The sequence below is a fragment of the Acinonyx jubatus genome, chromosome C2, assembly GCF_027475565.1.
Source record: "Acinonyx jubatus isolate Ajub_Pintada_27869175 chromosome C2, VMU_Ajub_asm_v1.0, whole genome shotgun sequence".
Taxonomy (NCBI): Eukaryota; Metazoa; Chordata; class Mammalia; order Carnivora; family Felidae; genus Acinonyx; species Acinonyx jubatus.
Window position 1 is genome coordinate 44,205,124 of NC_069384.1, and position 12,274 is coordinate 44,217,397.

The 12,274-nt window shown below is 33.0% G+C and overlaps 1 long non-coding RNA gene across 2 annotated transcripts in view; it reads right to left on the reverse strand.

The window, feature by feature from the left end:
- Positions 1-12,274, reverse strand: part of LOC128315152 (uncharacterized) — a 44,281-nt gene that overhangs the window by 10,587 nt on the left and 21,420 nt on the right. The window lies entirely within an intron of this gene.

Sequence of the window (12,274 nt, forward strand, 5' to 3'; positions counted from 1 at the left end):
CAGTTCTGGGTTATTCACCCTGAGGTTCTCCTATATTGGGTTCACTACTTTCTTAAAAGTAGCTTTGTGAATTAAATATTTATCTTAATTTGAGTATGTCATCTCTTCTTGATATCCTGGGAGATAAATTTATGTCAGAAGTTGTAATTTCTTTTGATGATATGGATGATGCCTTGTGCATCTTTTCATCTTTGTATCTACCCAGGGCAAAGTTCCTTCAGTGTACTAGATGCTTAATAAATACGAAACCAATTGTTACAGATATCATCTTGAGATGAACATATTACAGAGAATTCTATGCATTATATATAATCTTAACAGAACCACTGATTCAGTCTTCATTTAACCAGCAGTGGAAATATGTTAAGAGTTTATTTTGACACTATAGTGACTCCAAACTGAAAAAAAAGGTAAAGCTGCCTAAAACACTTAAAAGTGTCCCCCTTTTAACAGTAGATCATACACAATACAAACTATTCAAGGATTTTTTCTTAGAACATTATTTTTAATTACTTAAAATTGAATGTGAGATATAATAATTTTTAGTAGTTCACTAAATACCAATTATCGTGAAATAAAGTCTATAGAAGTAAGATGAATCAATGTGGGAAAATAGTTTTTATTTTTCACAAAATGTTGAAATTCTAAATCTAGAAATCACTACCTGGCATTTTCACTTTAATGCATTTTCCTCTTACATTTTCTACTGATGCTTCTGAAAGACACTTCTGATAATACAAGTCCCTCTAGTGGCATCTGAAGTGAAATTTGTAATATAAGTAAAAAGTTATCATTTTTTGTTAGTGCTTGGAAAATACATTAAGAAACTTAAAAATTTCTTGATAAAACTGACATTTGGAAGTTATGATGCAATCATTTATTTATTGCAACGTTTTTTTCATTCTGACATATGATATATAAGTATTCTTTGTATAAACTTTTAAATTGATTGGTAAGAAGGTAACATTTTCCAACTTGAAAGGGACAGTTTGGTATGCAGCAAAAGGGATTATATTTCTTAAGGAACTAATCTGTGCTAGGTGTTTTATCCATTAATTCATCTAATTTGATCAGCTAACAGATTTTATCACTTCTACTTTAAAATTAAACAGGGGCATCTGGGTGGCTCAGTCGGTTAAGCGTCTGACTTGGGCTCAGGTCGCGATCTTGCGGTTGGTGATTTCGAGGTTCTTGAGTTAGAGCCCCACGTTGGGCTTGTGGAGCCTGCTTCAGATTCTTTGTCTCCTTCTCTCTCTGCCCCTCCCCCACTCGCACTCTGTGTCTCTGTCTCTCTGTCTCTCTCAAAAGTAAATTAACATTACAATTTTTAAAAATAAAATAAAATTCAGAAAATAATGTTACATGTCTAATTAGTGACAGAACATGGGGTTCAAACACAGGTTTATCTAAGGATTTTTTACTATACATTCCCCTTAAGATAAAATGGTTTAAAAATGAAGAGAAAGACTGACATGAAACCAGAAAATTTTGACAGCTAATTCTAAACTGACAAGTAGAAGGGCAATACTAAGCTGTACAAAGGTGAATGAGTCAAAAGAGATTTTTAAATGTCTGAATTCAGATGTAATTAAATTGACTCTCACTCTCTCCCATATTTTTCTTTTTAACCAGACAATATCTTACTGAAAAGTAAATTGATAAGTATCTTGCTTCATTTTAAATTTGACCATTTAGTTTATTATATTTATCATGATTATTCACTCTCTGATTTCTGTTGAAATTATGTAAGAGATACTACAGTAAACAATATTGGTCCATGTCAAGATTGAAAATAAAATATACAAAATTTATATAATAGGATATTTCTTAACATAATCTTGATTTTTAGTCTAAGAAGCCAACAGAAAGAAGCATAGTTGCATAGGAGATAGGACAAACCTATTTTGGAATTTTTCCCCCACTTTTCCCTAAGAAAACTATAAAATATCAAAATTTTGACAATTCTACTTTGTTTCTATTTTAACTAAGGTGCAATCTCTGAAATATAATCATAGTATTATTTTAGTATTCATATTTCTGGATCTGGTTAATATTTTTAATATCATGTGTTTATAAAAACAAATTTAATGTTTGCCCACTGCCAATCATTACCAATATGACCCCAAACTGGCACTTCTTTTAGGCAGGAAAAAATAATTCTTGTATTTCCATATTATTACCTAATTAAATCTACTCTTGAGATGCTAGCTCCTTCTCTATGCTGGGGATGAAATTTCAGACAAGACCCAGAGCTGGCTGCTCTTCACAAAAATATTCTCATTTGACTGGAAGAAGTTGGATGTAGATTATCCCTGGATGTGACAGATGCTTAAAGCTGACTTTCCCCTTAAAGCCATTTTCATGGGCATAAAGAATGTATGGCATAGAGATCCTATATCTCTGGTGATCTTTCTCTAAAGTGTCTTTGGGGGCACCTGGGTGGCTCAGTCGGTTAAGTGTCCGACTTCGGCTCAGGCCGTGATCTTGCGGTCTGTGAGTTTGAGCCCCGCATCAGGCTCTGTGCTGACGGCTCAAAGCCTGGAGCCTGTTTCAGATTCTGTGTCTCCCTCTCTCTGACCCTCCCCCGTTTATGCTCTGTCTCTCTCTGTCTCAAAAATAAATAAACATTTAAAAAATAAAAATAAAAAAAAATAAAGTGTCTTTGACGTGATGTGCATCTTCTCTGGCTATTAGCAGATAATTCACAGCTTGTTCTCTGGACTTTCAGCATTACAAATCCAATCTCTCAGGAGTCATTGACCAGACCATCTAGGTGGACATTTTGTTTCTGTGGGAAATGCTCACATGTAGCCTGCTGCCCTTGGAAGTACAGAGATTTTCAAACCTCAGCTCGTATTCAGATTGCTTCAGCCGGCTTCTCAACCTTTAGATACTAGGCTATTGTTTTCAACAAGATCATAAGTCTCTATTTGCGAAGCCCACACCCGTTTCCTTGAAAGGGACTGAAAGCATACTCTTAACAGAATAAAGTGATGACAACATCCCGTCCTTTACTTTTTTCTGCCTTATATTCCCCAAACTGCATGTGTTAAAAACCACCACTTGTATTGACCGGAAACTGTGTAAGCTGGAAAAATAAAGACTATCAGTCTCCAGTTTAAACAAGTCCACCCTGGATGAGAAGTACTTTAACTTGAGATGAATTTCAAAGATTTTGAAAATCATTCTCAGATTATTATTCACTCATATATCTTTTGGAAGAGTCTATTCAAATGTTTATTCACATTTTATTATTGGATTTTCTTATATCTGAGTTTTTCATTTATTCTGGATTCAATTCCTTTGTCATAATATGGCTGTAAATATTTTCTTTCGGTTATGGCTTACCTTTTCATTCCTTAAGGATGGTTTTCAAAGAACAAAAGTGTTTTTTTTTTATGATGTCCAGATTTTTTCTCTTTCATGTTAAGTGTTTGTTGTATCTGCTATAAAATTCTTTATGTCTTCAAATCTTGTCCCTAGACATCAAATCTTTGGGATGTCATCTAGAAGCTTTGTAAGTTTAATTTTTATTTTCATGCCTATGACCTATTAAGAATAAATTTTGTATATAAAGTCAAGGACAAGATTTATTTGTGTATGAGCATTCAGTTGTTTTAGCACTAATTTTTGAAAAAAAAAAAAAAACTATCTTTCCCCATTGAGTTACCTTGTTAACTTTGTCAAAATTCAATTGCTCATATATGCATGGGTCTATTTCTGGACCATCTATCTTATTCCACTAATCTCTATTTATATTCATGTCAACATCATACTCTCTTGGCTTATAGTATGTCTTAAAGTTACTCATTTAGAAATGGGCACTGTCCCTGCCCACAACTCCGGAGAAGTGGCACAGAAATTTTGACCAATGAGAAAGGCAGGCCATATAAAAAGAGTTTCAATCTCTCTCCAAAGGAACTGACTTTATTTGGAACATACTGTGGGAATTTCAAGTCTAAAGTTGCTCTCAAAAGTCAATGCACATTTTGAAGATAAGTAATTAAGAAGTGTCATAGCAGTTCCATAGAGCAATAAGGTAAACTGTTGGTAGGCCAGCTAGTTTATCAGAAAGAATCAGAGAAAGAGACATCTAAAAGAATCCTTCCTGGTGTCAGAACAAACCTAAGATTTACTTCTAGAAATACTCTGGCAAAGCAGACTATATTTAATTAGAACACATGGTTAATGTATGTACCAGGACACTTTTGAAAATAATAAGTCAATCAGCAACAATTAGTTATAAAAAAAAAAACAACAACAACTGGGTATGATACCAACTGAGGCACACAGGTTAACAGAGGCATCAGGGAAAGGGACAAATTGCTCAGCTAAAGCTATTGTCATCACAGGGTGACTAGGTACATGCTCAAGGCTGTGCCCTCTAAAGAGTGACATCAGAAGCTTCATACTGAAAAGAAAATAAACTTCACTATAATAGTCCAGCTAAGTTACTAAAAACAAAGCCCCAAAGTAGGATAATCAGTAACCAGAGTTGCTATATTACCTAAAATGGACAGCAACCAAAAATGTGGGACAAGCAAAGACACAGAAAAATATGGTCCATATACAGGGGGAAACAAAGTGGGCAACAGAAATCATCTAGGAGAGGGACATGATATTGGAGTTAGAAGATGAAGACTTCAAAGCAGCTGTTCAAAGAAACTGTGCTCAAAGAAGCAAAGGAGGATATGATGACACTATCTACAGAATAACAATAAAAACATAGAAATTATCTTTTAAAAAAGGAATCCAATGAAAATTCTGGAGTTGAAGAGTAAAATAATTAAAATACAACGTTTAGTGGGGTGGGGGTGGGAGGTGCCTGTTTGGCTCAGCTGCTGTAGCATGTGACTCTTGATTTTGGGGTTGTGAATTTGAGTCCCATGTTGGGTATACAGATTACTTAAAAAATATTCAATAGGAAGATCAACAATAGATTTTAAGTGTTTGAAGAAGAATCACCAAACATGCAGATTGATAAAGATTAAGAACAAAGAAAAAAAAGAATGAAGAGAAATGAACACATCCATAGGGAAACATGGAACCCTATTAAGTGTACCACCAAAATCCTAATAGGAATACCAGAGAAGAGTAGAGACCAGAAAAAATAGTCAAAGAAATAATGACTGACACAACTCAAATCTGATGAAAAACAAACTACATGTTCAAGAATCTCAACAAATTGAAAGTAGGAGAAGAACAAAGAGATCTACATTTAGATACATCATAGTAAAGGGTTTTAAAAGACAGAAAATCTTGAAAGCAGCAAGAGAAAAAGGACTCATTACATACAAAAGAATCCTGATAAGATTAACAGCTGGTTTCTTATCACAAACCAAGGAGGTCAGAGAAAATGGGATGACATATTTAAAGTGCCAAAAAAAAAAAAAGAAAACAAAACCCAAAAACTGTCCACTAAAAGTCTCATATTCAGCAAAACTATCTTTCAAAAAATGAAGACAAAATACAGACATTTCCAGGTAAATGTAACATAGACTATCCACTACTAGTAAACCCTCCTTGCAAGAAATACTAAAAGAAGTTTTTTGGGGTGAAATAAAGTTTTACCAGACAGAATTTGAATTCACATACAAAATGTAAAAGTACCTTGAAAGGTAATTAAATAATTATAAAAGACAACATTAATGCATATTTCTTTTTTCTCTAAACTGTTTAAAAAAGCAATTATATTAAATAATATGTATTCTTAAGCCTATAACACATAAAAATGTAATAAATTTGACCACAACAACACAAAGGAGGCAAGTGTGAGCAAAACTGTATCAGAATAAGAGAATGACACCAGATTATAATTTGGACCCACAGGAACAAATGAAGAGATCGAGAGAAGGTAAATGAGAAAATGAAATTAATAAACTCTATATATATGTATAGAGTTTATTTAAAACTCTTCTCTTAGTTTATTTAAAAAGATAAAATGATGTAATAACAATGTATTATTGGATTTATTACATAAGTAGATATATGTGTAGAAATAAAAACACAAAAAAGAGGAAAATGGAGTATATGGGAATAATGATTCTGTATGTCACTGTAATTAAATTATTACAAATCTGAAGTAGCTTCTAATAAAATGTTCAGTGGCCCTAGAGCAACCACTAGGAAAATAGCTCAAAAATATTTTTAAAAATCATTGAAAGAGTAAAACACTAAAAGAATAAAAATGTACTAGAAAAAATTCACTTTACGCAAAAAAAGAGCAACAAAGGGACAAACAAGACATGAAACATACAGAAAACAAAATATAAAATAAATCCAACTATATCAGTTATAACATTAAATGTGGATAGAATAAATAATTCTCTATTTGACACAGAGAATGTCAAACTGGATAACAAAGAAAGATCCAGCTATATGCTGTTTACCAGAGAGAATCTTTAGATTCAGAGGTACAAATAGTTGAAAGTAAAAAGTTATAAAAAGATATATCATGCAAACAACTATAACAAAGGTAAAGTGGCTATACTAATATCAGAAAAAATAAACTTTAAGTGAAAAAGTGTTAATAGTATAGAAGGGATATTTTGTAATTATAAAAGTGTTAATCCATCAGGAAGACAGCAATGAGAAATATATATGCACTAATAACAGCCCCCAAATACATGAAGCAAAAAGCAAAACTGACAGATTTGTAGGAAGAAATAGACATTTCAACAACAAAAGTTGGAGACTGTAAAACACCACATTGAATAAAGGCCAGAAAAATTATAAAGAAGATCAATAATAAGTCTAAATTAGACCTAATAGACATCTAGGCTCTTAGACCTAGCAAAATACACATCTTCTCAAGTAAAAACAATAAGAAAAAAAAGCGATAAACCCAAAAGTTGTTTCTTTGAAAAGATCAATAAAACTGACAAATATTTAGGTGGACTTACCAAGAAATAAGGAGAGAAGATTCAAATTACTAAAACATGAATAAAAATAGAGGACATTAGTACCAATTTTACAGAAGCAAAAAAAAAATATGAAGGATAATATGATCTACTATACGAAAACAATTTACATAACATAGATTAAATAAGCAAATTCCTAGAAAGACTCAAATTACAGAAACTGACTCAGAAATAAACTATCTGAATAAACCTAAAAATAAGTAAAGATATTGAATAAGTAACTTAAACACTTTCCACAAGACAAACCCAGGCACAGATGGCTTCACTGAAGAATTCTGCCAAAGTTTCAAAGAAGAATTAATAATAGTCTTTCACAAACTCTTCCAGTAAATAAAAGAAGGAACACTTCCCAACTCATACTATGAGGCCAGGGTTTCCCTGAACCCTAAAGCAAACAAAGACAACACAAGGAAATAAAACTACAAGCCAATACCTCTTATGAATGTAGATGCAAAATTCCTCAATAAAATATTTATAAACCAAATCCAGCAAAATAATTATACATCATGACTAGTGGGATTTATCCAAGGAATACCAGGTTGGTTTAAAATCTAAAAATCAATTAATCTAATCCACTATTTTTTAATAGAAGATAGACATAAACCACATGTCATTAGACACAGAAAATCATTTGACAAGATGCAACATCATATTTTGATAAAAACATTCTGCACAGTAAAAGGTACCCCTTCCATTTGAGTCAGGGAGAAAACTTAGGATTTCAGCCTAGGATGTAGACTGCCCAGGATTTCAGCCTCCACCCTTGGTTGGGCACCTTTGGTCAGTGCAAAAGCTATAAAAAGCTACAAAGCTATCATGCCTGTAGTCTAGGTGGAGGCATAAACATGTTGGAAGGACTCAACTGAAGCAATAGAGGTATGTTTTGCATGGTATACATTCCATGTTATGGAATGCCTAAGGCATTGACTGAATTAAGATGCTTAGAGAATTTTCCATGTCCCAGAAAAGACCTGGAGTAGCAGAATGAGTTCCATGCACCCACAAGTAACATGGACATAGCTCAGAGAGCCACCATTACTTATAGGACCTTTAGAAGAACAGTAAGTATGTATTATAGGAAACATAATGGACAGACAGATGAGGAAAACACAAGATAAAGGATGCCTCATCAGAAGCTGGTGTGAACTGAAAACGCTGAAACTAGAATCCTTAACTCCAACACTGAGATTTGATGTCCCTAACTCCACCACCGATAACTAATTCTCTTTACAGGTAAGAATCATAATCCTGGAGAAAGGCATGTGGAGATCCCTTCTGACAAAATGGAAACCTGAAATTAAAATTAATTTGAGTTATAAGAAATTGTTGTATATCTTGAAGCTGAGTTTGTCGAATTAAATGCATATTTGCTAACTTAGCTTAACAGATGTCATAAATGCCTTTCATAGCCAGGCCCTGACAATAATTCTAGAGCCTCTTGAAATTACGTTGCTTAACTTACATTTCTGCCACCCAACAAAGGGATATCTTAAATACTGACACATAGTTGAATATAATATCTGAAACTATTTTATGTAGCTCTGTACAAATTCACAAGATAGCAGTGGTACTTAATTGGGAAAACTTTTGGGGGAAAAACTGAATAACTTGACAGATCTTAACTTTAATTTGAACATTATTGACAACATTTTAACCATCTGGACTTCACAATATATAGGATCATTTTGTTCAACTTTTACTTGATTACTCAGACAATGGCAAATGCTTATTCCTCTCTATGAAGGTTAAAGAACTAACATTATTGCCAGTATTCACTTTCCTAACTCATTGGTGTTCACCTGAAGACCTTCTCCCTAAGGCATCCCAGTCTGTTGTTGATGCTTACCTCACCTGATCCCATCTCATCATGCATGAATTATCATTCTTTTCATCTTTATGACATTAAATTACTCCGTTTTCAAATGTACCATGAAGATTCCATATTTTCCTCTATTCTAGGGACAAAAACTCTAAGTCATTATCTTTATAAGTGAAGATTGTTCTAACTTGGTAATATTAATAAAAATCACTATGGGATCAAACAACCTAAAGATTTAAAAGGAAAAAATTTTGCATTTTATGATCCTAATGGGTTTATTTTTTATTCTCCTTACCAGTGCTTAAGCTCCTTGTCTGAGATGCAGCACAGAGTACAAAAATCTAACCTTCTAAACTTCCATTCATTCTTTATCATACTATCTACAATAACCAAGGCTTTATAATATAAAGTTTTGTATGTGTAAAATCTAATATTGTATTTACATCCAAACTGGAAGACACTTGGAATGAGGATAAAGACAAATATACTAATTTCAGTTGTTATTAAAAGTCAATTCTGAAATATTTGGTTTAAATAACAAGAACATATTCTTCTCAAGCCTGAAGAAACTTGATGACAAGTCTGCCTGGTTATATATTCTATGCCCATTATCTACAAGAAGGTTGTTTACTCCACTAATGAGCACAGAGAGCCAGCAGGTGTCTAGAACCATTTGGCAGCTTCTAAACTTTATATCCATATTCCAAAAATCCATTAGCTGAAAATAATATTTAGAAACTTAAATGTCAGAATCCTGCCAATGCTACATCCATAGGAAATCTAGAATTGGAAGATTACATTGTTATAAAATATTTCTCCCTAAAAAACAGCTGGAAAGATTAAGAACCATCTGAAATATTCACATGGCATCATCAATATCACAGTTAAAATCTTTAAATTTTGCCAACACTATTAAACTTAAAATATTGAATAATTTCACCTGTGTATCAGCTCTTTCAGTAACTTGAGGTGGGAGTGACAGAGAGGAAGGGTTGTAGCTTATATCTTCATAGGCCTTATCATAATTAGGTTTTCTATGGAAGTCACAGTGTAGAGCAAGCTGTGGCCAGTTGATGACATCTACTCTCAATTTGCTGCTCCTGATCCACACTTATCTTAATCCACTATTTCTTTAAGTACTTGGAATGTTTTAAACTATTTTCTAGGAAAACTTCTGCTTTAAGAACTGTTATGATCCAACCCGATAAATAGGACAGGCCTCCACTTGAGAAATAATATACGTCAGATTCCTAAACTGTTATGGTAAGATGTTAACTCTACCACCGAAATCTTATTTTTAATCATATTTATAGTCAATCATGTAAAATATAGCACTCCAATTACTAGTGCTAATTGTAATGTTAGACTGATTGAAAGCTGGTCTTTGTCATAAACTCATATGGAATATTCATAATGGGAAAATGCTCTTTAAGGGGCACATTTTCCTTCTTTGTTTTGTGCTAGAATCTTTATGATATTGTCAAGCCAACACAAAGCTACTTACCTAACTGTATTATTGGAGTTATCCAGATAACTGCTAAATTATACCTTTATATCCAGATACCTTTCCTAAATTATAATTTAATTATATGGCTTTGGTGTCTTTTATGTGATGAGACAAGAAATATCCATTTGAATATTTATTCAGTACCCCTTTACTCTATACAAAAATTTATTGAGGGCCTATTGAATGCCCCATATATTGTATAGGGGCTGGGAACAAAAAGTCAAACAACTCAAAGTCAGATGCCCCTAAGAAATTTCAGTTTAATTAGACAAATAGACACATAAATTGTTAAAGTATATGAATATACAAGTTGGTATATGCAGCGATTGTGGTATGTCTGTGGTACTATGGGAGTACAGAGATGGTTCACTTAATGCTGTAATAGAATACAGGTTCAATTATATTACCTAATATACACGGGAATCATGTTTATTTCTTCTAGAAGTCAATGAAGAAAAGTGAATTTATTTCCATAGAGAAATTTTGTACTCTATTTTATTGTATTTTGAGAACTAGGCAGCCTAATTTATCTTTTCATTCTGACTTAAATTCATTTCAGTAAGTAACTCATACTGCCTGATACATTTTTTAAATATCTTGTCCAAATTAGCTTTTGATGTTTATCTTGTAATTACTTTGTATTACACGTTTCTGATTGTGTAATTTTAAAGCAGTAAGGGTTAAAAGGTAATCTATTTTAATCCCCTGAAGTTTCAAAGGGATTAATTTAGTCCTCGGGGTTGTGAACCTAGATTGCATATCTGGTTACTTATGGAATTTAGATTAGAAATGTGGTCACCTGAATCCTAGTAACGTGCTTTAGTTATGCCATCTTTCTGGAAGATGAAATATAAATAGATGGTGACAAATCAGAAAATGAGAAATGGATGAATAGAGGAAGAGAAACAAAGGAAGGAGGAAAATAGAAAGTTAAAAAAAGAGGAAGGATTCAAAATTTAGTTTTCCCAAAATTTAGATATAAAATGTTTAAAAATGCAACAGTCAAAAATCTCACCATTAGAGGAAAATATTAGTCTCTTGGCAACTTTTCTAGAATAATCACATATAATATCCTCTTGGCAACTTTTCTGGTATAATTAAACATGACCCCAAATTCAAATAATGTCTATGAAATGAGGTGTGTCTCAGTGGCTCAGTCAGTTAAGCCCAACTTCAGCTCAGATCACGATCTCATGGCCTCTGAGTTCCAGCCCCTTGTCTGCACAAAGCCCGCTTTGGATCCTCTGACCCCTTCTCTGCCCCTCCCAGCTCATGGTCTCTCTCTCTCTCTCTCTCTCTCTCTCAAAAAACAAAAAGAAACAAAACAACAATAACAGAAAACCACAGCTATATATACATATATATATATATATATATATATATATATATATACACACACATATATATATACACACATATTTGTAAGTATTATATTTGTATGCATATATATATATATATATTTGTATATATATATATAAAATGAAACAAAATTTATCTTTCTCCAGGATCATTGATATAGGGTGCATTTTATTTTTTAAAGTTTATTTATTTTGAGAGAGAGAGAGAATGCATGAGTGGTAGAGGGGCAGAGACAGAGGGAGAGAGAGACAATTCCAAACACATTCTGTGCTGTCAGCACTGAGCCTGATGTGGGGCTTGAAACAAAGACCTACAAGATCATGACCTGAGCCAAGATCAAGAGTCTGACACTTAACTGACTGAGCCACCCAGGTGCCTCTATATGGTATATTTTAAGTTGTAAGCACAAGTCTATTTATCCAGACATTGGGAAAAAAATAATGAGAATCACTCTTACCTCCTTTGCTACATTTCCTAAAAGAGATGGTTTTTTTAAGACCCAAATGCTAACAGCTCAGGCCTCCACACTAGCAACCTAACATCTAGCTCGCTATGGGTTCTTGATTCATGAGGAGAAACAATTTATTAATTAATATAATTTAATTTATCCTAAAATATTTATAAACTGAAAAACACATGCTTTTGTGTGTTTGCCACTCTGATTTGTAA